This window comes from Triticum dicoccoides, chromosome 6B (genome assembly GCF_002162155.2).
Source record: "Triticum dicoccoides isolate Atlit2015 ecotype Zavitan chromosome 6B, WEW_v2.0, whole genome shotgun sequence".
NCBI lineage: Eukaryota > Viridiplantae > Streptophyta > Magnoliopsida > Poales > Poaceae > Triticum > Triticum dicoccoides.
This window is the reverse complement of record NC_041391.1, coordinates 111,688,891-111,715,222: the sequence shown is the minus strand read 5'-3', so window position 1 is coordinate 111,715,222 and position 26,332 is coordinate 111,688,891. Positions and strand designations below refer to the sequence as shown.

At 45.1% G+C, this 26,332-nt stretch overlaps 1 pseudogene; it reads left to right on the top strand.

The window, feature by feature from the left end:
* The first annotated feature begins 6,351 nt into the window (after nucleotides 1–6,351).
* Nucleotides 6,352–26,332, top strand: part of LOC119320865 — a 144,034-nt pseudogene continuing 124,053 nt past the window's right edge.

Here is a 26,332-nt window from a genome sequence, read left to right as displayed (position 1 = left end):
CGATTGGTGCTGTGCCGGATTGAACTCCCACAACTTAAATGCTCGTTCTTGGCACGGGAGAATCCGGCGGATGAGCATGACCTGGACCACGTTGACAAGCTTGAGCTTCTTGTTCACCAGCTTCTGGATACAGGCTTGGAGTCTGGTCAGCTCCTCTGAATCACCCCAGGTCAGGCAACTCTCCTTCCATGAGGTGAGCCGCGTGGGGATTCCAGATCTAAATTCGGGGGCCACTACCCATTTAGGGTCACGCGGCTCGGTGATGTAGAACCACCCCGATTGCCATCCCTTGATGGTTTCCATGAAGGCACCCTCGAGCCAGACGACGTTGGGTATCTTACCCAACATGGCGCCTCCGCACTCCGCCTGATTCCCCTTCAGAACCTTCGGCTTGACATTGAAGGTCTTGAGCTACAAGCCGAAGTGGGGATGGATGCAGAGGAAGGCCTCGCACACGACGATAAACGTTGAGATGTTGAGGATGAAGTTTGGCGCCAGATCATGGAAATCCAGGCTGTAATAGTACATGAGCCCCCGGACAAAGGGATGCAATGGGAAGCCCAGTCCGCGGAGTAAGTGGGGAAGAAATACGACCCTCTCATGGGGCCTGGGGGTGGGGATGAGCTGCCCCTTGTCGGGCAGCCGGTGCGCGATGTCGCTGGACAGATATCCGGCGCTGCGCAGTCTTTCGATGTGCCCCTCCGTGACGGAGGAGGCCATCCACTTGCCTGCCGCTCCGGACATGACTGGAGAAGGTTGAGACAAGATGTGCGGGCTTGGGCGCTAGAGCTCGAGTGCGCAGAGATGGATAAGCAAAGGAGGAAGAAGGCGTAGGTGAAAAGGTGGATCCTTATCCCCTTATATATGGGCGGACGGAAACTATGCATCCCCACCGGCCTGGTAAAACTCGCTTATCTCCCAAGCGCCACCATCAATGGCGCGGTTGGGTTACCCACGTCCGTATTGATGAGAATCCCGGAATAAGGGGAACATGATCTCTGCTTCGACAAGACGTGCCAAGGAAACCGCTTCGCTAAACGCGCTGAGGTGGTATAGTAAAAAATGATTCAAGTAAAGGCTTGGTAGTGGTGTGACATCATGCCACAAAATACGTCAGCAAAATGAACTTGTGTACATATTATTCTCTGTACGGTGGAATGTGGAATTTATTTTGCAGAGCCGGACACAATCCTGGTGTTCACAATCTTCTATGAATTATTCGGAGGAGGAACCCGCCTTGCAATGCCGAACAATATGCGCGCCGGACTCATCGTCATTGAAGCCTGGTTCAGGGGCTACTGAGGGAGTCCTGGACTAGGGGGTGTCTGGATAGCCGCACTATCATCATCGGTCGGACTCCAAGACTATGAAGATACAAGATTGAAGACTTCGTCCCGTGTCCGGATGGGACTTTCCTTGGCGTGGAAGGCAAGCTTGGCGATACAGATATGTAGATCTCCTACCATTGTAACCGACTCTGTGTAACCCTAGCCTTCTCCGGTGTCTATATAAACCGGAGGGTTTTAGTCCGTAGGACGAACAGCCATTACAACAATCATACCATAGGCTAGCTTTTAGGGTTTAGCCTCCTTGATCTCGTGGTAGATCTACTCTTGTAATATCCACATCATCAATATCAATCAAGCAGGACGTAGGGTTTTACCTCCATCAAGAGAGCCCGAACCTGGGTAAAACATCGTGTCCCTTGTCTCCTATTACCATCCGCCTAGACGCACAGTTCGGGACCCCCTACCCGAGATCCACCGGTTTTGACACCGACACCAGGTTCGGGCCCTCTTGATGGAGGTAAAACCCTATGTCCTGCTTGATTGATGTTGATGATGTGGATATTACAAGAGTAGATCTACCACGAGATCAAGGAGGCTAAACCCTAAAAGCTAGCCTATGGTATGATTGTTGTAATGGTTGTTCGTCCTACGGACTAAAGCCATCCAGTTTATATAGACACCGGAGAGGGCTAGGGTTACACAGAGTCGGTTAGAATGGTAGGAGATCTACATATCCGTATCGCCAAGCTTGCCTTCCACGCCAAGGAACGTCCCATCCGGACACGGGACGAAGTCTTCAATCTTGTATCTTCATAGTCTTGGAGTCCGGCCGATGATGATAGTCCGGCTATCTGGACACCCCCTAGTCCATGACTCCCTTAGTGGTTCTAATTGGGGCCGTGAATTTAAGATCTGGAAAAAAGAGTGCGATGTTGAATTGATCCTAGTGAGTCCTTCTAAGAAACATGCCACCTTGGGGTTGCTAGCCATGCATAATCCTCTGGCTAGATCATCTTTTAGATCGAGTTCATCTTCGCGAAATAAGCTTTCATTTGCAACTTTCCAGCAATATCCTGCTTGCAAGGGTTATAGGTATCATGCCTCCCAATCGTTGGTTGATACGGTATCTGAGGCCGGATATGACGTGCATCCTTGTGACAGATTGATCTTGTCCTCGCCGCCGGCGAATGATCTCCAGTGGACGGTGGCGGCGCCATCCATCTCCTTCGGAACGATTAACATCCATGCCAGAAATCTAGCCGCTAGTTCCAGATCTTCACCCGCCCATTTGGTTCGAATTGGGCATGCATCATCACATGTTGTTGTCACACCTGAACACGTTGCTCCAGACTCTACAGCCCAACATGCATGCGCAGCTCAGTTTGGGTCCCCAGCCCAAGATGGCTCCATAGCCCACAATGGTTCTGTTGCCTTGGCCGATTATACCTCGGCCCAACCTCTGGCCCATCAGTCTCAGGATATTCAAGATTTTTCTGGTGCTTCAGTTGAGATTTCTTCAGCAGCTATTATGGAGAACCATATTCCGGATATTTCGGATGAGGCTGCTCAATTTAATGATCTCATTGATGATATTGTGTTCAAGGTTTGGAAATGTCAGAATTGTTTATCGATGCTGCATTACACTATTTCGTGCACCAGTCCAATTCGCTGCCATAGATGCTTTCGCCTCGGCCATCATGCAAAAGGATGCTCCGATGCTGCGCATTCTCCATCTTACAAGTAGGTCCCGCGAGTCAGTCCTACTTCTCCGGGCCGGTCAACTGAGATTTCCTCGCCTGATGCCTCGGTTTCCCTCGCTACTAGCCACGCTGGGTCTCTGCCAAGTCCCATCGCGCCTGCAACACCATCATCGTCTCCGCCATTGCCTGCTGAGCCACCACCCATCACACCACCTCCACCTACATTGCCACCATCGACCTGCTTGGCCACTGCACCATCTGCTGCGGCTCTGTCGCCGCCACCGTCCGAGGCTCTCTTTGCTACGGCTACCTTCGCCCTTGATCCCACGCCTCTTGTGCCGCCGGGGTTCGAGATCATTGATGGTGGTCCGCGGCGGCTGCCGCGCACTTTCTTCTCTCCTGCTGTGGCTCCGGATCGACAGCATGAGGAATATGCGATTGCCATCGTCGAACCAGCTCCTCTGCCTGAAGAAGTTGCTATCTTCAGAAACATGGTTAGTCATTTTGTTGTTAACAATCTTGGCCACGCCATTCTTGATGCTCAGCCATGGATCCAAGGTGTGGGGCTCTTCCATTTCCGTAGTCCCATTGCTAGGCAGGCCCTAGTCGATGACCCACCGTTCGAGCTGGATATTGACAGATTTGTTAGATTTGTGCCGCACGACGAAGGAATCAACTTCAGAGCTGTTCAGGGTTTTCGTAGGGGTTGGGTTATGATTGTTGGGATCCCTCTGGATTATTGCAGATGCTATCAGTACCTTTGGCCGCTTCCACCATTGGCATCAGGATGATCCTTTACTTGTTCGTACGCTGGCGTACGTCTCTTTTCCGGCAACGACATTGGTGCCGCGTGATGTGGTATATCGGGAGTTTGCTGATTTTGGTGGTACTCGCATTTCATGGTCTGCTCCGATTTATATCTTCTCTGCTGACTTTGCCGATATCTTGCCTCCGGACGAAGACCCGGTGCCCTTTGATGGTAACCCTCATCCACTCCCTAGGCATCTGCAGTTTAATAACCATAATTGGGTTATGCCTAAGTTTCCTGAGATCGGTTGGGATGAGCTGCCACCTCCTCCTCCGGAGCATGAGCCACATCAACACGAGGTTAACCAGGATAATCTAAATGTGCAGCACGAGATTGTTGAGGAAAACCATGTGGATGGGAATGAGTCGCAGGAATCTATTGTTCTGGAGGTGTCCAATGATTCTGTTAATGATCAGCAACCTGTGGAGAACTTAGCGATATTGTAGCATCCTGGTGCCCCAATGCAGCCTCCTCTTCATGTTGGGCAAGTCCTCACTGTTTATGGCCCAGTGATCCCGCCAGAGATGCAGTGGCAACGCTCGTTCTGCAAGTTCATGCCAGCTATTTTTTCTGCTGAGATTCCAAAGTATGTCTTCAAGACTAATCTGTGCTCTCTGCTTCAGTCTAAGAGCACCTGGGATATCTGCTTCGATGGGAAAGATGTCATCTTCTCTCTGTTGCCTGCACCTGATCCGACTCCATGTGTTCCTCGTCAGATTGCACTAGTTAAGAGGCTGGTTGCTCGGGCCTTATGCTTTGATGGCTTAGATGACCTCTCTGAGCCTGTCAATGAATCCTTTGAATTCTCTACAATGCCCGAGGTCAGTACCAAACGTGGCCGTAAGCCAAAAGCTGCTAAGGTTGCTAAGATTGTGGTTGACTCTGAGGTGTGCCGCAGTGCACGACTAAGTGCTCTACGGGATGGATATCATAAACCTACAAGCCCAGTCAGCAAGCAAGGCAAGATTCAGTCCTCCTTCAAGAAGCGTCGTACAAGCTCAGCCAAGCCGGAGGAGGGAATGTCTGTGCCCCCGCCAACGCGAATTTCTGATCTTCAGCGTATTGGAACACGCCTTCGAATTGCGGCTGAGAAGATCTCCAAGGACAAGCTTGAGGCTGATCCTTCTGCTTCCACCAGCAGCAAGGATTCTGATGCTTAGCTTCCCTGGATGGCATAATGGTTTATGGCGTACCTATTTAAACGCCATCTATCTATTACTCTGTTGCCTGTTTAGGATATCTCCTTCCTGTATAGTGGGTCAGTGTCAGTCATTGCATGATCTACTTTTGCTACTGCTATCTATTTTGGTTTGTAATGAATCAGACAGGATTTAAAGATTGGAAGGTGTTATGTTGGAATGTGCGTGGTCTTAATTCTGAAGCACGACAATTAGCAGTCAAGCAGAAGATTGATGAAAGTGGTTGCTCGGTTGTCTGTCTGCAAGAAACGAAATGCATGCACATTGACCATAGGTTCATTAAGAAATTATGTCCACGTCATTTCGATAATTTTTCCTATGTACCTTCAGACGATGCTTCAGCTGGCATGATTGTTATCTGGAATTCTTCCTTCATTGAAGGAATGTTAATTGAAGCAAGGCATCTTGGTATCATTATTGAGTTCCAATCCAAGCATACTTCTGCAATATGGACTCTTGTGTCAGTTTATGGTCCTTGCCAGGGCCCGACTCGGGATGATTTCGTGCAATGGTTATATAATCTTGATATTAATTGTGATGATAATTGGTTGTTATTGGGGGATTTCAATTTGATGCGTTCGTTGGAGAACAAAAACCTGCCTGGGGGTAATGTTAGTGATATTTTTCTGTTTAATGAAGTTATTGGGCACCTAGGTCTAATTGATCTACCAATTAAGGGCCGCCAGTTTACTTGGTCAAATATGCAATCTAATCCGTTGCTCAAACAGATCGACTGGTTTTTCACTTATGTTGCATGGACCATTCATCATCCTAACACGCTTGTTTTACCTCTGGCACGCACGGCTTCTGATCATGTCCCATGCGTAGTGTCGATCGCTACTGTCATTCCTAAAGAAAAAAAAATTCGCTTTGAGAGTTATTGGATTGATTTGCCTGGTTTCTTTGACTGTGTGGAACATGTTTGGAAAAAACTTGTGGCAAGAAAATCGGCTGCCCTTAATATCTCCTCTAAATTCTAAGCACTGAGGTTTGCGCTCAAGAAATGGCACATGAATTTCTCAACAATTAAGGCATTAATTGCTGACTGCAACAAGCTCATTCTTTATTTTGATGGGCTGGAGGAGATCAGGAATTTATCAAGGCCTGAGTTTAATTTCAGGAGGATTGTGAAATTTCATTTGGAAGATATTCTTCATTGGCAGTATGTTTATTGGAAGCAGCGTTGTACCATACGTAACATTAAGGTTGGCGAGGAAAACTTCAAAAAAATTCATGCAATGGCCACGGAAAGGTATAGGAGAAACACTATCTCATCACTTAGGAATTCTAGTGGTGATGTGGTTTCGGATCACCAACAGCTTGCCAGCATGTTTTGGTCAGATTTCAACCAAAGAATGGGTAATGCAAAAGGAATCTACATGGGTTTTGATTTGGACATATTAATTGCAAGAATTGATGGTCTTCAGGATATGTCTCAGCCCTTCACTGATTCGGAGGTTGACGCTGTCATTAAGAACATGCCACCTGACCGTGCCCCCGGTCCCGATGGATTTTCTGGGCTGTTTTTAAAGAGGTGTTGGTCAATCCTAAAGGAGGATTTCATGCAACTTGTCAAGGAGTTCTATGAGGGCAAATGTAATTTGGAGTGTTTAAATACCTCATTAATTACTCTTATACCAAAGAAGCTAAGTCCTGAGGTTGTCGGTGACTTCTGTCCAATATCTTTAACCAACACATGCTCGAAATTCTTGACTAAGCTGCTTGGTAACCACCTTCAGAAAGTGATTCTGCGATGCATTCACCGTAACCAATATGGTTTTCTTCGGTGTCGTTCCATCCAAGACTGCTTAGCCTGGTGTTTCGAGTATATACGTCAATGCAAAGCCTCCAAGCGTCCCATCGTTCCTCTCAAGCTGGATTTCACTAAAGCCTTTGATACAATTGAGCATGATCTAATTCTAAAAAATTTGAAATGCAAAGGTTTTGACTCCAGGTGGACTGCATGGATCAATTCTATTTTGTCAACGGGATCTTCTTCGGTGATTCTCAACGGTGTGCCAGGGAAACATTCTGTTTGTAGAACGGGACTGCGCCAAGGTGACCCTCTTTCTCCGTTGATCTTTGGGATAGCACTGGATTTGTTGCAGTCTGTTGTCAATTAGATGTGCGCTAGAAACATCCTTACCCTGCCAATACCTACAAACTCCAATGATTACCCTATCGTACAATACGCTGATGACACTTTAATTGTACTGCCTGTGGTTGATGATCAGCTCATTGCTTTTAAGGAAATGCTTGTCACTTTCGCGGAGTTAACGGGTTTGCGAGTCAATTTTAGCAAATCTTCACTCATTCCCATGAACATGAGTGATGAAGAAGGTACTAGAGTGGCCTTTTTGCTAGGTTGTGACGTCGGCACGATGCCTTTCACATACCTTGGTTTGCCCATGGGAACTTCTAGGCCCTCTATCTATGAGCTGATGCCTCTGCTGGATCGCATCGAGCACCATTTATCTGCCTCTTCATGCTTACTTAACCAAGGATGCCGGCTGCAACTTGTTCAGTCAGTGCTATGCTCCATGCCAATATATTTTCTGTGCACTTTATCTCTACCAAAGGGCATTATTCAGCAGCTAGAGAGAATCATGAGGCAGTGCCTATGGAGGGGTAACACGGATAACCCACGTCAATCTTTGGCTACTTGGGATCTTGTCTGTCATCCTAAGGATTTTGGAGGTTTGGGTATCCTTAACTTGACAATCCAAAATGAAGCTTTGCTTATTAAGCATCTTTTCAAGTTTTTCAACAAAATGGACGTGCCTTGGGTATCCCTAATCTGGGACACCTATTATGCATCATCACCACCCCAAAGTACCAGAGTCTGTGGTTCCTTTTGGTGGCGTGATATTATGCGGTTATTTCCAAAATTCTCCAGCCTAGCGGTTCCTCAAGTTCATGCTGGTGATACTGTTCTATTTTGGCTTGATCGTTGGCATCTGGGAAATCATGATGTCTTATTGCAGGACTCTTTCCCATGGCTTCACTCCTTTGCTGTGGACAATGCAATCACAGTAAAAGAGTTCATGCTGCAGTCTGACATCTTGGATCACTTTCATCTGCCTCTATCGCAGGAGGCTTTTTCTGAGCTTATACAATTACAAGCCCTCCTACCTTCGATCAGTTTGAATGGTGAGTCTAAGGACGTTTGGAAGTGGCCTTCCAAAGATGGTGATTACATGGCAAAGATATACTATGATTTTTGCTTCTCACATCTGATGGTAGATCATATGTTCAAGTGCGAAGTGCATGCACGCTAAAGATAAAAGTTTTTGGTTGGCTTCTGTTAATGGATCATTTGAACACCAGAGATATGATGCAACAAAGGAAATGGATCATTTAGGATGATACCTGTGTGCTTTGCAATCTTGCTCAACATGAGGATCGGGCTCATCTTTTCTTTGCTTGCAACTATAGTTAAAGGGTTTGGAACTATCTTGGGATTTCTTGGACCGTGCAACCAAACCAAACCACATATGATATGGCTCAAGCAGCTAGGAAGGATTTTGGACACCCTTTCTTCTCATAGGTGGTTTTCACTGCCACTTGGAATATTTGGATACAAAGGAATGGCAAAATTTTCAGGAATGAGCAACCTTCTTTTAGAGCTTGGAGGAGGAACTTCATACATGACATCTCTCTTCTGTCTCATAGGATTAAATGTAAATATAAGGATAGTTTTCTTTCTTGGATAGCTGACCTTGCATAGATTACCTTTGTAAGTTTTCTTTCCTCCATTCTTGTAAGTTTGTACAGTTGTAACTAATACTCTTTTGTTTATTTAATAAAGGACTGTGAGGCTATTGCCTTGCAGTAAATAGTCAAAAAAATTGGGTTTAAGGATATTTGGAAGCACAAGTAGTATTTCTACTTGGTGCAAGGAATTTGGCTAGCATGAGGGGGAAAGGCAAGCTCAACATGTTTGGAAGGTCAATGAAAATATACTTGAACTAAGATGTGAGAAAACATAAACCATTAAGTTGTCTTCCTTTTCCAGCATCAACTCTTTTAGCATGTCATACTTAATGAGTGATTCACAATCATAAAAGATGTCCAAGATAATATATTTGTATGTGAAACCTCTCTTTCCTTATTACTTCCTATTAATTGCAACGATGACCAAAACTACGTTTGCCAACTCTCAACAACCTTTATGCCTCATACTTTCTATGTGTGAAGTTATTACTATCCGTAAGATCATTACGAACTCTTTCATTCTTTTATTCTTTCTACGTTCTCAAGATCATAGCAAAAGCAAAGCCCTCGACTCAACACTAATCTTTATTATAGATATCTTGTAGAGTCTATTACATAAAGAGATCACAAAGCAAAACTCAAAACTACTTGATACTAAAACTTCAATCTACTAGATCAAGATACTACTAAAAGGATCAAACTAAATAAAACGGTAAAGATAGGAGTGTGATGGTGATACGATACCGGGGCACCTCCCCCAAGCTTGGCAGTTGCCAAGGGGAGTGCCCATACCCATGTGATTATGTCCTCAGAGGTGATGGAGGTGGTGATAATGATGGTGGATAATTGCACATCGAGCATAAAAGCTCCTCCAACTTGCGGATGATGCCCTTGAATCCGGCGATATGATCCTTCAACAAAAGATTCTCCTGTGTGAGATACTTATTCTGTGTGCGGGCTAACTCAATCATCCTGAAAGCTTCAATCTCAGTTGGAGTAAAGAGGTTAGGTAAGGGTTGAGGGATGTCTTCTTCTTTCACCGCCGGAGCTTGAACCTCCGTGGCCTTCGTGATCCCTTCCTCCTTGTTGATGCCTTCCGGTTCTTCTCTTTTCAGCTCTATCTTCAATAGCCAAGCATCCTTGTCTTCATTGTTGAAGGAGGGCGACGTCATGGTGCTCTAGATCTGCAACAGAAACAGCTTGAAATGAAAACAGAGGATATTTGCGTGATACGGTGGTCAAAACATTCGGGAATTTATATAATGAATTTTGACCGACCAAAATATGTAACTTGCAAGAAAATGGAGTCCGGGAGGCACACGAGGTGGCCACGAGACAGGGGGCGCGCCCTCCACCCTCGTGGAGGCCTCGTGTCCTTCCCGGACTACTTCCTTCTTCCTAAAATTCATAAATATTCCAAAACTGATAAAAATTGCCATTAGAATGGTTTTGGAGTCGGTTTACTTACCGTACAACATACCTATTCCTTTTCGGAGTCTGGAACGTTCTGGAAAGTGTCCCTTATGTATTCCTCTGGGGTTACGGTTTCAATAATATTAGTTTCAACATTGATAGGATTACCTGAAATATAATGTTTAATTCTTTGACCGTTCACCACCCTCGGACTTGTGCCTTCGAAGTTGTTGATTTTTATGGCACCGGAACGATAGACCTCCTTGATAACGTAAGGACCTTCCCATTTAGAGAGAAGTTTTCCTGCAAAAAATCTTAAACAAGAGTTGAATAATAACACATAATCACCTACGTTAAACTCACGCTTTTGTATCCTTTTATCATGCCAGTGTTCAAATTTTTCTTTGAATAGCTTGGCATTCTCATAGGCTTGGGTTCTCCATTCATCAAGTGAGCTAATATCAAATAACCTCTTCTCACCGGCAAGTTTGAAGTCATAGTTGAGCTCTTTAATAGCCCAATATGCTTTATGTTCAAGTTCTAGAGGTAAATGACAAGCTTTTCCGTAAACCATCTTATACGGAAACATACCCATAGGATTTTTGTATGCAGTTCTATAGGCCCATAATGCATCATCAAATTTTTTGGACCAATTCTTTCTAGATCTATTGACTGTCTTTTGCAAAATTAATTTGAGCTCTCTATTGCGCAACTCTACTTGACCACTAGACTGCGAATGATAAGGAGATGCGATTCTATGATTAACATCATACTTAGCAAGCATCTTACGGAAAGCACCATGAATAAAATGTGAACCACCATCAGTCATAAGATATCTAGGGACTCCAATCTCGGAAAAATAACTTCTTTAAGCATTTTAATAGAAGTGTTATGATCAGCACTACTAGTTGGAATAGCTTCTACCCACTTAGTAACATAATCAACAGCAACTAAAATATGTGTATAGCCATTAGAGGCGGGAAAAGGTCCCATATAATCAAAGCCCCAAACATCAAACGGTTCAATAACAAGAGAATAATTCATAGGCATTTCTTGACGTCTACTAATATTACCAATTCTTTGACATTCATCACAAGATAAGACAAACTCACGAGCATCTTTGAAGAGAGTAGGCCAATAAAAACTAGATTGCAGTACCTTGTGTGCAGTTGTATCTCCAGCGTGGTGTCCTCCATAGGATTCAGAGTGACACTTGCGTAGGATTTGTTCCTGTTCATGCTCAGGTACACAATGTCTAATAACACCATCTACTCCTTTATAAAGGTGTGGGCCATCCCAGAAGTAATGTCTTAAATCATAAAAGAACTTTTTCTTTTGCTGATATGTGAAACTAGGTGGTATAAATTTAGCAACAATGTAATTAGCATAATCAGCATACCAAGGAGCAGTACGAGAAGCATTAACGACTGCTAATTGTTCAGGAAAGCTATCATCAATAGGAAGTGGGTCATCAAGACAAGTTGCCTGCAACGGGGTTCTCAGCTCCCTTTCTATCAATAATATGCAAATCAAATTCTTGGAGCAAGAGGACCCATCTAATGAGTCTAGGCTTAGCATCTTTCTTTTCCATAAGATATTTAATAGCAGCATGATCAGTGTGAATAATAACTTTGGAATCAACAATATAAGGTCTAAACTTATCACATGCAAACACAACTGCTAAGAATTCTTTTTCAGTGGTAGCATAATTTCTCTGGGCAGTATCAAGAGTCTTACTAGCATACTGGATAACATTCAATTTCTTATCAACTCTTTGCCCTAGAACAGCACCTACAGCATAATCACTGGCATCACACATAATTTCAAAGGGTAAATTCCAATCAGGTGGCTGAACAATAGGTGCAGTGATCAAAGCTTTCTTAAGTATTTCAAATGCTTCTACACAATCATCATCAAAGACAAAAGGAATACCTTTTTGCAATAAATTAGTCAGAGGCCTAGAGATTTTAGAAAAGTCCTTAATGAACCTTCTATAGAAATCGGCATGACCAAGGAAACTTCTAATACCTTTTATGTCCTTTGGACATGGCATCTTCTCAATAGCATCAACTTTAGCTTTATCAACTTCAATACCTCTCTCGGAGATCTTGTGCCCCAAGACAATGCCTTCATTAACCATAAGGTGACACTTTTCCCAATTCAAGACGAGACTAGTGTCTTCGCATCTCTGCAAAACTCGATCAAGGTTGCTCAAGCAATCATCAAAAGAGGATCCATAAACGGAGAAATCATCCATGAATACCTCGCAAATCTTTTCACAAAAGTCAGAGAATATAACCATCATACATCTTTGAAAGGTAGCAGGTGCATTACATAAACCAAACGGCATACGTCTATAAGCAAAGGTACCAAAAGGGCAAGTAAAAGTAGTTTTCGATTGATCCTTAGCTGACACAGGTATTTGAGAGAAACCAGAATAACCATCTAGAAAGCAGAAATGTGTGTGTTTGGATAGTCTTTCTAGCATTTGATCAATAAAGGGTAAAGGGTAATGATCTTTCTTAGTAGCTTTATTTAATTTATGGAAATCAATTACCATCCTATAACCTGTAATAATTCTTTGCGGGATCAATTCATCTTTATCATTAGAAACAACAGTAATACCTCCCTTTTTAGGAACACAATGGACAGGGCTTACCCAATCACTATCAGCAACAGGATAAATTATACATGCCTCTAGGAGCTTTAGTATCTCCTTTCTTACCACTTCTTTCATCTTGGGATTCAATCGTCGTTGAGGATCTCTAACTGGTTTGGCACCGTCCTCCAAATTAATTTTGTGTTGGCATAACGTGGGACTAATGCCCTTAAGATCATCCAGAGTATATCCGATAGCAGCGCGGTGCTTCTTCAGAGTTTTCAATAATCTTTCTTCTTCTTGCTCTGAAAGGTTAGCACTAATAATAACAGGATATATTTTCTTTTCATCAAGATAAGCATACTTAAGATTATCAGGTAAGGGTTTGAGTTTAAAAATGGGATCACCCTTGGGTGGAGGGGTATCCCCTAGAATTTCAACGGGAAGGTTGTGTTTCAGCATAGGTTCCTGTTTAAGGAACACTTCATCTATTTCCCTTCTTTCCTTCATAAACATATCATTTTCATGGTCTAGCAAATATTGTTCTAATGGATCAGTAGGAGACACAGCAATGGAAGCAAGACCAATAATCTCATCCTTACTAGGTGATTCTCTATCACGAGGTTGTCTACGATACTTAGCAAAATTAAACTCATGAGACATACCCTCTAAGCCAATGGTAACAGTATTCTTTTCACAATCAATCCTAGCATTAACTGTATTTAAGAAGGGTCTACCAAAAATAATGGGACAAAAGTCATCTTGTGGGGAACTAAGAACAAGAAAATCAGCAGGGTATTTAACCTTCCCACACAAGACTTCAACATCTCTAACAATCCCAATTGGTGAAATAGTATCTCTATTGGCAAGTTTGATAGTGACATCAATACCTTCTAATTCAACAGGTGCAATGTCATGCATAATTTCTTTATATAAGTCATAGGGTATTGCACTAGCACTAGCACCCATATCACATAGGCCATGATAACAATGATATCCTATTTTAACAGAAATAATAGGCATGCCTACCACGGGTCTATGTATCTTATTATCTGGTCTAAAAATATTAGTAGTCTCACCACAGAAATAAATAACCTGCCCATTTAAATCAGCATCCAAGAGATCTTTAACCATAGGAATACTATGTTAAACTTTGATTTTCTTAGGAGGTGTATAAGTCCTAGTATTACTCTTATGAACAACAGTCGAAGTTTTAGCATGATCCTTTATCCTAACAGGAAAAGGAGGTTTCTCAACATAAGTAGTAGGAACAATAGGATCACTATAAGTGACAGTCTTTTCTTCAACTGTAATAGGTGCAACTACTTTTACTTCAATGGGAGGATTATATTTAAACCACTTCTCCTTAGGGAGATCAACGTGAGTAGCAAAAGATTCACAGAAAGAAGCTACTATCTCACAGTCAAGTCCATATTTAGCGCTAAATCCACGAAAAGCATCGGTATCCATAAAAGATTTAACACAATCAAACTTAGGTGTCATACCTGACTCCTTACCATCGTCAGAACCCCAATCTTTAGAGTTGCGTTTAATTCTTCCCAATAAGCCCCATTTGAATTCAACAGTCTTTAGCATATAAGAACCAGCACAGGAACTATCGAGCATGTTGCGATCATTGAGAGAAAGCCGAGCATAAAAAATTTGAATAATCATTTCTCTGGAGAGCTCATGATTGGGGCATGAATATAACATTGACTTAAGCCTCCCCCAAGCTTGAGCGATGCTTTCTCCTTCGCGAGGCCTGAAATTATATATGTAATTACGATCACGATGAACAAGATGCATAGGATAGAACTTCTGGTGAAATTTCAACTTCAATCTCTTATAATTCCAAGATCTCGTATCATCACATAGCCTATACCATGTCAATGCATCTCCCTTCAAAGATAAAGGGAAGACCCTCCTTTTGACAACATCATCGGGAATACCTGCAAGCTTAAATAATCCACAAACTTCATCCACAAAGATAAGGTGTAAATTGGGATCCAATGTTCCATCTCCTCCAAATGGATTAGGTAGCAGTTTCTTTATCATACCCGAAGGAATCTCAAAGTAAATATTTTCAATAAGTTTAGTAGGTTGAGGAGCAACTCTTTGCTCTTCTAGTCGGGGTGAAGATACCCCGAACAGGCCCCTCAAAGGATTAGTCTCCATAGTGACAAGTAACAGAAAATTTCAGCACACTATATAAATGTTCCCTTACCAAGTTCCACTCACCAAAAGCGCTACACTCCCCGGCAACGGCGCCAGAAAAGAGTCTTGATGACCCACAAGTATAGGGGATCTATCATAGTCCTTTCGATAAGTAAGAGTGTCGAACCCAACGAGGAGCAAAAGGAAATGATAAGCGGTTTTTAGTAAGGTTTTCTCTGCAAGCACTGAAATTGTAGGTAATAGATAGTTTTGTGATAAGATAAATTGTAACGAGTAACAAGCAATGAAAGTAAATAAAGTGCAGCAAGGTGGCCCAATCCTTTTTGTAGCAAAGGATAAGCCTGGACAATTTCTTATAATGAGAAAAGTGCTCCCGAGGACACATGGGAATTATCGTCAAGCTAGTTTTCATCACGCTCATATGATTCGCGTTCGGTACTTTCATAATTTGATATGTGGGTGGACCGGTGCTTGGGTAATGCCCTTACTTGGAGAAGCATCCCACTTATGATTAACCCCTATTGCAAGTATCTGCAACTACAAAAGAAGTATTAAGGTAAACCTAATCATAGCATGAAACTAGTGGATCCAAATCAGCCCCTTACGAAGCAACGCATAAACTAGGGTTTAAGATTCTATCACTCTAGCAACCCATCATCTACTTATTACTTCTCAATGCCTTCCTCTAGGTCCAAATAATGGTGAAGTGTCATGTAGTCGACATTCACATAACACCACTAGAGGAGAGACAACATACATCTCATCAAAATATTGAACGAATACCAAATTCAAATGACTACTAATAGCAAGACTTCACCCATGTCCTCAGGAACAAACGCAACTACTCACAAAGCATATTCATGTTCATAATCATAGGAGTTATAATATGCATTAAGGATCTGAACATATGATCTTCCACCAAACCAATTAGCATCAACTACAAGGAGTAATCAACACTACTAGCAACCCACAGGTACCAATTTGTGGTTTGGATACAAGATTGGACACAAGAGATGAACTAGGGTTTTGAGAGGAGATGGTGATGGTGAAGATGTTGATGGAGATTGGGCCCTTCCCGATAAGAGGGGATGATTTCCCCCTCCCGGAGGGAAGTTTCCCCGGCAGAACAGCTCTTCCGGAGCTCTAGATTGGTTCCGTTAATGTTCCGCCTCGTGGCAGCGGAGTTTCATCCCGTAAGCTTGCCCATGATTTTTTTTTGCCAGGGTAAAAGCCTTCATATAGCAGAAGATGGACACCGGAGGGCCACCAGGGGGCCTAGGAGACAGGGAGCGCGCCCAGTAGGGGTGGGCGCGCCCCCACCCTCTTGGCCAGGGTGTGGGCACCCTGAGGTGTTTCTTTCGCTCAATAATGCCTATGAATTCCAAAAATAAGTTCCCTGGAGTTTCAGGATTTTTGGAGTTGTGGAGAATAGGTTTCCAATGTTTGCTCCTTTTCCAGCCAGAATTCCAGCTGCCAGCATTCCCCCTCTTCATGGTAAACCTTGTAAAATAAGAGAGAATAGCCATAAGTATTGAGATATAATGTGTAATAACAGCCCGTAATGCGATAAATATTGATATAAAAGCCTGATGCAAAATGGACGTATCAGCCACCTCCGGCCTCCAGCCGCGGCCACGGCGAGCCGAGCCGCCGCCCCTGTAGAGGTCAGATCCAAATGGAAGGAACGCATCGAGCCACAACCTCCGCCTGGACCACCATCGGCACCACTCCTCCATCCCAAGCCGCCCCCAGCTCGCGGTCGACGCTGGCGTGCACCCAATCGCCGCGTGAGCCTTCGCCGGATTTGGCATCCCGCGTTGCCCTATCCGATGCGAGAGGAAGAGAGAACAGGCCCTGCCGCCACCGACACCGCGCGGGAGGAGGGCAGCGGCAGAGGAGGGGGGCGAGGTGGGGGAAAGCTGCGGCGGCGGGCTAGTGTTTCCTCCCGGGTGAGGCTGATTTTTGTGTTTTGACCCTTTTGCGATACAAATTCAGGATCTGACCGCAGTTCAGAACTTTTTTGAGATCCGACCCTTTCGCTACTACCACGGGTTCTGGCGGTAGGGTTAGACAGGCCACCGCCAGGGTCCCTGTCGGTAGGGTGCGACGGAGGGCGACGGCCGTTGTTTGCCCAAGATGACGTGGACAAGTAGCCTACCGTCAGGGACCCTGGCGGTAGCCTATCTAACCCTACCGCCAGAACCCGTGGCAGTAAGGTGCGGCTGGGGTTTTGCTTCCTAAAGTTTCTGTAACGAAATATCGAGGTGCCCTGGTGGTAGGTAGGTTCGTCCTACCGCCAGGGTCCTTGGCGGTAGGGTCATGTGTTTTATGGTTTTCAATTTTAATTTTTTCTTCTTTTCAAAAACAATATAGACCCTAAAATATGAGCTCACATATTTTTTTAGTGATTGTTTCTTTTGTAAAGTTTCTCCACATAGTTTCACAAAGAAAGGAAAATATGAGCTCACAAAGAAAGCCAACAAAAGGTACAACAAGTTCTTAAGGCAAGTTTATAGGGTGGGTCTTGTGGGTTCAGGTTTTTACAATTTTTATTGATTGTTTGTTTTGTCACATGTTTCGCATAGTTTCACAAATAGCAAAATATGAGCTCACATAATAATAAAGGTTCCACATAGCAAATATCAAACAGTTTACACATAGATTCATAAGTAGGAAATAGCAAATAGCAAACTTGTCCACATAGTTTGACAACCCCTACTAAAACATACATACATATGCAATAGACATGTTATGGGGTGGATAAACCTCCCCCCCCCCTTGTATGTTAGGCATGGCCGTGAAGACAGATATGGCAGCGGATCCACCGGTTCAGGCGAAGGCGGAACGCTGGTCGGCATCCGACCGTTCAAGCAGTCTCACCTTGTCTTGCCCGCTAGAGTTTTCGCCTCCGCCCTTCCCCAGTTGATGATATCGAACGCAGATGTACTTGGGGGCAGCATCCTGGCTCTCTCCGCCGCATTGCTCTCGAAGTAGATCCTCCGGCCCAAATTGCACAGCTCCCAGTTGGAGTGCTGCTTGGACCAAATAAATAAAATACATATATTAAGATGTGTCAAATGCAAAATCATACCATATCATATTTACTCCAACCAAATCGACTACTCCAATATGCATCATATCAACATGGATCATATCATAAAAAAATCCTCCAACATTCAACTTGAATGTATTATCTCCAAACAACATCTTCATATCATCATATCAACATGCATCATAAAACTACTATCAAGTCCTCCCACATGCATTACATCATAATCTTTTTAACACAAACATATGAACTATTGATTAGAGTTCATATTCAATACCACTACTTACTAAAGAACTAAGAACTACAACTACAATCAAGCTAAAACAATCTTGGTTACAAAAAAATCCAATCTAAGTTCAAAAATATGAGGGATTTGAAGCAAATAATGCGTCGAATCGAAAGCAAGTTTGCAAAAACTAATTGGAGGGATCCGAGGAGCTTACGTTTCTCTCTTTGGGGCCATCTCGATCCACAAAAATGGTGAAGAAACGGTGAAGACCCGAGGGGGGGAGTGGAGGAGATGAGAGAGGGAGAGAGGGGCAAGGTTGGGGAAGAAAAGATGAAACTGCCGACGGGGGGAGGGGGAGGGGTGCAGGGTTTCTGCCGAAATAACTGCCCGGACCCTACCGCCACGGATGCTGGCAGTAGGGTCAGACAGGCTACCGCCAGGTACCCTGGTGGTAGGGTGCGACGGAGGGGGACGGAGGGCGTCTCCTCGTGCTGGCGTGGATTACTGCACTACCGCCAGCATCGCTGGCGGTAGCCAGTCTAACCCTACCGCCAGGGACCCTGGCGGTAAGAAAAAGGGTCAAATCCCGAATTTTTTTCCAACTGGGGTCAGATCCTGAATTTATATCACAAAAGGGTCAAAACACAAAATTTTGCCCCGGGTGACCATGAGTTTGTGAACGTCGGCAAATTTGACTATTTTGACCTGTGAAAGAAATCAATTCACAGAATGAACTGGGTGTGAAACTATTTCACACCCATGACCCTTTTGTGTAGCACCCGCGACGCCGGCACCACACCCTATGGTGCAACGCCTAGCTGGCAGGCGTTGCACGGCAGTCCATCGTGGCAGCCCTGGGCCCCGCACCTAGCTGTGCAACACCTCGGTGCTAGGCGCCACACGTTGTGCAGCGCCTAGCCGCCGGGCGCCACACTTTTAATGTGCAGCGCCTAGCGTTTGGGCGCTGCACTGTGACTTATCTAGCTGGCCCCCCTCCCCCACTCCCCCCACACCACACACTCTCCCACCCCCAACCCAAGCTTTGCCCCCTCTCCCACTCTCTCCCCCTCTCAAATCCTCTCCCAAAACTTGCAAATCTGAAGAAGTTGTCCGTGGATTTCGAAGTCAAACCCTCCCTCAAGGTAATCTTCTCTGATCCCCTTCTTTTGATCCAAGTAATGTTGTCAAAGTGCTCATGTGTTGCTAGTTTGGGGAAACCCTAGTTTTGTTTGGATCTAGAGATTTGCATGGAGATGTGAGATGTTTGTTTGCCATTTTCCTATGATTAGGCTTTGTTAGTATGTTAGGGTTATTCTTATGGGTGTTCTTATGTTGGTTATAGGGTTAGGTTTAGGGCTAGGGTTATGGTTTTGGTTAGGGTTAGGTTTGTTGTTTCATATATATATATTAGGGTTTGTATCCTTGGATTAGTACTGATGGAAGCAATGTTACCTTGTGTTCTTTGAATGCTTATAGGGATGGAAAGAACATGTGTGTTTGTTCGTCATGGGGACAAAGATGCCTTCTTGAAAGGCAATATTGAACCTGACCCGGATGAGCTTGACATGGTGTTTGATAGTAGTCCTAGCTATGCGGAGCTCTTGCAACAAGTTAGGAAAGATTTGAATTGGATGGACCCTAGTGATATCGTTGAGTTGGAAGGAAGGCATAATGTCGGTTTTGGAATGCACATCCGTTGGAAGACAATGCGTGTCAACTCGGGGCAACGTTGGGTTGCATACAAGGAGACGGTGGCCAAATCACTCGGCAAGGCTCTTGAGTTATTTGCAACAAAGAAGGTTGATTCAAGGTTGCATTTGGACTTGAACCGGACCCCTTCCCCTTTGGTTGCTAGTAGCCCCCCACCCTTGAAGCGAGATGAAATTGTTGAACCTCTTTTGACCCAAGAAGTGAGTCCAACATTGAGCCCGTTTACAAGCAACCACCATGAAGCTTTGCAAGAGGAGAATGATGAGTATGCGGATGATAACAATGAAGTTGATCTCCATGACAACAATGTGGGTGATCTCGACAAATATCATTTGCAAGAGACAATGGACCATTCCATCCCTTTTTCCCATGCATATGCATCGGACTCGGATGACGATGGTCCCGACGAACAAGTTGATGCGGAGGGGTTCACGGTGAAGGAGGCCAAAGCTTTCGAGAAGGTATTTGGTCGTGATCATCGGACTAAATTGTTCAAGGATGTTAGTCTCGCAGATGAAGCCGTGGTAGATGGTGGCCAATGTATATCTATTGGGGTTAGGCCAAGCTCTCACCGTGATTTGGAAGATGACAAGAACCGGATTGCAAAAGGGTCTAAGTTCGAAACATTCTTGGAATTGAAGATGTGGCTCGACAACTACTCGGTTACGCATTATCGTCCACACAAGGTGGTGCACTTGGACGTTAATGTGCGCTACACGGTTGCATGTGCATGTCAAGATGAAATATGTTTGTGGATTGTGCGTTCAAGACCATGGAAAGGAGGTCCCACTTGGCACGTATTGAGTTGTGTGCCAACTCACATGTGCCAAGGCAAAAGGGTGGATGGCAAGATTGTGTCCCAAAACCACAAACAACTCACATCCGAGTTCATCGCTTACAGGCTCTCCAACTCAATATTCACACTTCCAACAATGAGCGTCCAACATGTCATTGACCTTGTGAAAGCCATCTTTCATTACAAGGTGAAGTATGGGAAGGCATGGAAGGCGAAGCAAGCCACATTTAAGATGTTGTATGGTACTTGGGAGGAAGCATACAACCGAATCCCTAGGTTGTTGTTAGCCATGGCCGTGACAAACCCGGGCATGCTTCATGTGGTCGAGCCTCAGGGGCACCAAACAATAGTTCATGAAGGAAGGAAAGTCCAAGTATTTGGCCGTGCATTTTGGGCATTCGAGCAATGCGTGAGGGCTTTTGAACACTATAGGCCGGTCATCGCCATTGATGGCACATTCTTGACCGGACAATACAAGGGCACCTTGTTGGTTGCGATAGCAAGTGATGCCAATAACCGGGTGTTGCCATTGGCATTTGCTTTGGTTGAGGTGGAGAACAATGACAACTGGGAGTGGTTTTTGCGTCTTTTGAGGACGCAGGTGTTACCCACTCAGAGGGAAATTTGTGTCATATCGGATCGGAATCAAGGTATTCTTAACGCGGTGGAGATTGACATTCCCGAGCATGCTCTGTTGCACCATCGATGGTGCATGAGGCACTTTTGTTCGAACTTCTATAGTGCATGTGCACTTAAGGAGTTGACCGATGATCTTCAAGATTGTTGTCTCGCTTTCTCCGACAAGCGCTTCACTTCTTTGTACAACAAATTGCTTGCACACAAAAAACTTGATCCTGGGGGTCAAGACTTTCTCCATAGGCACATTCAATACCGGAACAAGTGGGCACGTGCTTTTGATGAAGATGGCTGGAGATACGGTCAAATGACAAGCAATATGGCCGAATGCTTCAATAGGGTGCTCAAAGGAGCACGTGGATTACCCGTGACGGCAATAGTTCAATACACGTTTGACAACATGAATGCGTACTTTCTAAAGTACTCGATGGAAACGAATGCATAGATAGCGGGTGAGAACCCGCACAAGTACAAGTACAAGTTCCCACCCAAGGTTGATGAATGGTTGGTATTTCAATCACGGAAGGCGGACTCTGAAGAAGCTATATTATATGACAATGAAGAGTGGAAGTATGAAGTGAAAGAGCCAGGAGGAACCACAAACGATGGCCGCCAACATGGAGGTTGTGCTTTCGAGGTGTCGTTAACACAATGTGATTGCTCTTGCGGGAGGCCATTGTTGCTTCATCTTCCATGCTCACACTTGTATACCGCCGGTCGCGTTAGGAATGTGGACATCAATCACCCACGCACCATGAGGGAGTTGGAGTTCTCAATCATGACGGTCAAGAAAACATGGGCTCCCTGCTTTCACCCATATCTTGACCAATCACAATGGCTGGAGTACCATGGGGTTCAACTATGGCCGGATCCGGAGTTGAAGGTTGTTAAACGGGGTAGACGTCAAACAAAGCGTCTTAGAGGCGACATGGATGGATGGGGCCATGGTGGCTGCCGTGAAGCGGGCAACGACCAATTCCAAGAGCCTTGTGAGAGCTCCCGTTGTGGGGAGTGCAAAGGTCATGGCCACAACAAAAGAAATTGTACGAAACCAAGGAAAAGGTCCAAGAAAAATGATGCAAGTACAAGCCAACATGGAGCTACACAAGGAAGCCAATCAAGTGGTAGCCAACAAGTGCCAAGGCAACCAAGAGGTAGCCAACATGTGCCAAGGCAACCAAGTGGTAGCCAACAAGTGCCAAGCCAACCAAGTGTTATCCAAAGAGGATCTAGGCAACAAAGAGGTCGGCAACTAGGACTTACAAGAGGCCGTGGTGGTGGTAGAGCTCGTGGAGGTGGTGTAGGCCGTGGTGGTGGTAGAGCTCGTGGTGGTGGTCTTGGCCGTGGTGATGGTCTTGTCCGTGGTGATGGTCTTGGCCTTGGTGATGGTCTTGGCCGTGGTGATGGTCTTGGCCTTGGTGGTGGACTTGGTCGTGGTGATGGACAAGGACAAGGTCGTTATATAGGAATGTTTGGATACCTCGATGGACCATTTCCGTGTGTTGCTCACTAACTATAATGTTTCATATGTTCTTATTTTCCATATGTTCTTCTTTTTCATATGTTCTTGTTGCACATGTTCTTCCATTTGTTCTTATTGTCTTTACTGACCATTATGTTTCACTCATTGTAGGTATGGCGGCTTCCCAACCCAACAAAGCAAAAATGAAGGAGGATGGCGAACATGAGATGGCGGGATGGTGGGAGAAGGCTGCGAAGAAGCTTGGAGATGAGGATGAAGCCGCACTAAAGAAGAAGAAGGAAGAGGAGCTTGAGAAGGAGAGGAAGGAAACAGAGAGAGCATCATGTGCGATGCGGGCTAGGGAGCAAGCGTTGGTGAGGAAATGTGAGGAGGCATAGAAGAAGCGTCAAAAGGAATTTGAAGAAAGAACCATGAAACTTTGGGCATTCGCAGCTGAAAAAGAGGAGAGGAAGAACAAGATATTCATGGAGAGGGTGGTTAAGGAGGCTCACCTCATAAGGAAAAGGGTGGAGGAAGAGGAAGAAGAGAGAAAGAAGAAGAGAAAGGGGCCTTGCTCTACGCAATAGAGCTATGTCATCTTCAACTTCAACTTTCTTGTGGACGATGATCGTGTTATACTCTAAACTATGCTCTTCGATTTGGTTGTGAACTACTATGTGTAATGTCCTACTATGCCTCCTGTAGGACATTGAAGTATGTCTAGAGGGGGGGTGATTAGACTACTTGACCAATAAAAACTTAACCTTTTCCCAATTTTAGAGTTTGGCAGATTTTAGCTACTTTAGGACAGGTCAAGCAATCATCACACTTGGTGCCATTGTCAGTAATGATAATGTGCGGAAAGCCAAACCGGAAAATCACCTTTTTGATGAACTGCACCGCTGTTGCTGCATCGCACTTGCTGACAGGCTCCGCTTCAACCCACTTGGTAAATTTATCAACTGCCACCAAAAGGTGGGTTTTCTTATCCTTGGATCTTTTAAAAGGTCCGACCATATCCAGCCCCCAAGTTGCAAACGGCCATGTTATTGGAATCATCCTCAATTCTTGAGCCGGCACATGCGCACGTCTTGAAAATTTCTGACATCCATCGCACCGTTTAACCAAGTCCTCCGCATCAGCATGTGCTGTCAACCAGTAAAACCCGTGACGAAACGCCTTTGCCACCAGAGACTTTGAACCGGCGTGGTGTCCACAATCCCCTTCATGGATTTCTCTTAAAATTTCACAGCCTTCCTCAGGAGAAACACAATGTTGAAACGCCCCTGATACACTGCAACGATGCAATTCACCATTGAGAATCGTCATGGACTTGGATCGCCGGACTATCTGACTTGCTAGAATTTCATCCTCTGGCAACTCCCCCCGGTTCATGTATGCAATATAAGGAACCATCCAATCCGGAATAGCATGTAATGCTGCCACCAATTGAGCCTCCGGGTCAGGAATAGCCAAATCCGCTTCACCTGGGAGCTGGACTGACGGATTGTGCAACACGTCCAAAAAGACATTAGGCGGGACCGGTTTGCGCTGAGAACCCAACCGGCTTAAAGCGTCCGCCGCTTCATTCTTCCGACGGTCCATATGATCCACTTGATAACCCTTGAAGCAACCCGCAATATTATCCACTTCCCGACGATATGCAGCCATGAGCGGGTCCTTAGAATCCCATGTGCCAGACACCTGTTGAGCCACAAGGTCCGAGTCACCGAAACACTTAACCCTGCTTAAGTACATCTCTTTAGCCATCCGGAGACCATGGAGCAAGGCTTCGTACTCAGCTGCATTGTTAGTACAAGGGAACATTAAGCGGAGAACATGACAGAACTTATCACCTCGTGGGGAAGTTAATACGACTCCAGCCCCCGAGCCTTCCAATTGCCTGGATCCATCAAAATGAATAGTCCAATATGTGTGATCCGGCTTCTCCTCTGGCACTTGTACCTCCGTCCAGTCATTGATGAAATCAACAAGTGCTTGAGACTTCACCGCCGTCCGAGGTACATACTTCAGTCCGTGTGGCCCAAGCTCTATAGCCCACTTGGCAATCCGGCCAGTCGCCTCCTGGTTCTGTATGATATCACCCAAGGGAGCTGAACTGACCACCGTGATGGGGTGCCCTTGAAAATACTACTTCAACTTCCAGCTGGCCATGAAGACACCATAGACCAACTTCTGCCAATGCGGATACCTTTGCTTGGATTCAATAAGCACCTCGCTGATATAATAAACCGGCCGCTGAACCGGATATTCCTTGCCTGCCTCTTTGCGTTCCACCACAATAGCCACGCTAACTGCCCGAGCATTAGCTGCTATGTATAATAACAGTGGCTCCTTGTCAACCGGAGCTGCAAGAACCGGCGGATTGGCTAACTGCCGCTTCAAGTCCTCAAATGCTTCATCAGCAGCCGAACTCCAGACGAAATTGTCTGTCTTCCTCAGCATTTGGTACAAAGGGATGGCCTTCTCTCTGAGGCGGCTGATAAACCGGCTCAGTGCAGCGATTCGACCCGCCAAACGCTGAACATCGTTGATACACTTTGGCTTAGCTAGGGAGGTAATAGACGTAATCTTCTCCGGGTTAGCTTCAATTCCTCTGTTAGACACCAGGAAACCCAGTAACTTGCCTGCCGGAACACCAAAGACACACTTGGCCGGATTAAGCATCATCTTGTAAACTTGCAAGTTGTCAAAGGTCTCCTTCAAATCATCCACCAGTGTCTCCTTCTGTCTTGACTTCACTACAATATCATCCACATAGGCGTGCACATTGCGGCCGATCTGTTTATGCAGGCAATTCTGTACACACCGTTGATAGGTGGCTTGGGCACTCTTGAGCCCGAAGGGCATAGATACATAGCAGAAGGCTCCAAAGGGAGTAATAAATGATGTTTTCTCCTGGTCCTTAACCGCCATCTTGATCTGGTGATATCCAGAGTATGCATCCAAAAAACTCAAACGCTCACAACCCGCCGTGGCATCAATGATCTGGTCAATGCGGGGGAGGGCAAAAGGATCTGCCGGACAGGCCTTGTTAAGATCTGTGTAATCCACACACATACGCCAAGTGCCGTTTTTCTTAAGAACCAGCACCGGATTAGCAAGCCACTCTGGATGGAACACCTCAACAATAAAACCAGCTGCTAAAAGCCTGGCCACTTCCTCTCCAATGGCTTTGCGTCTTTCTTCGTTAAACCGGCGGAGGAACTGTTTCACCGGTTTGTACTTAGGATCCACATTAAGAGTGTGCTCAGCGAGTTCCCTCGGTACACCTGGCATGTCAGACGGTTTCCATGCAAAAATGTCCCGATTCTCACGGATGAACTCGATGAGCGTGCCTTCCTATTTGGGATCCAGGTTGGCACTGATAGTGAACTGCTTGGACGAATCGCCGGGCACGAAGTCAACAAGCTTGGTCTCAGCTGCCGATTTGAACTTCAGATCTGAATCATGCTCTTTAGTTGGCTTCTTCAAAGGGGTCATATCCGCCGGATCAACATTGTCCTTATAATACTTCAACTCTTCCGTGGCA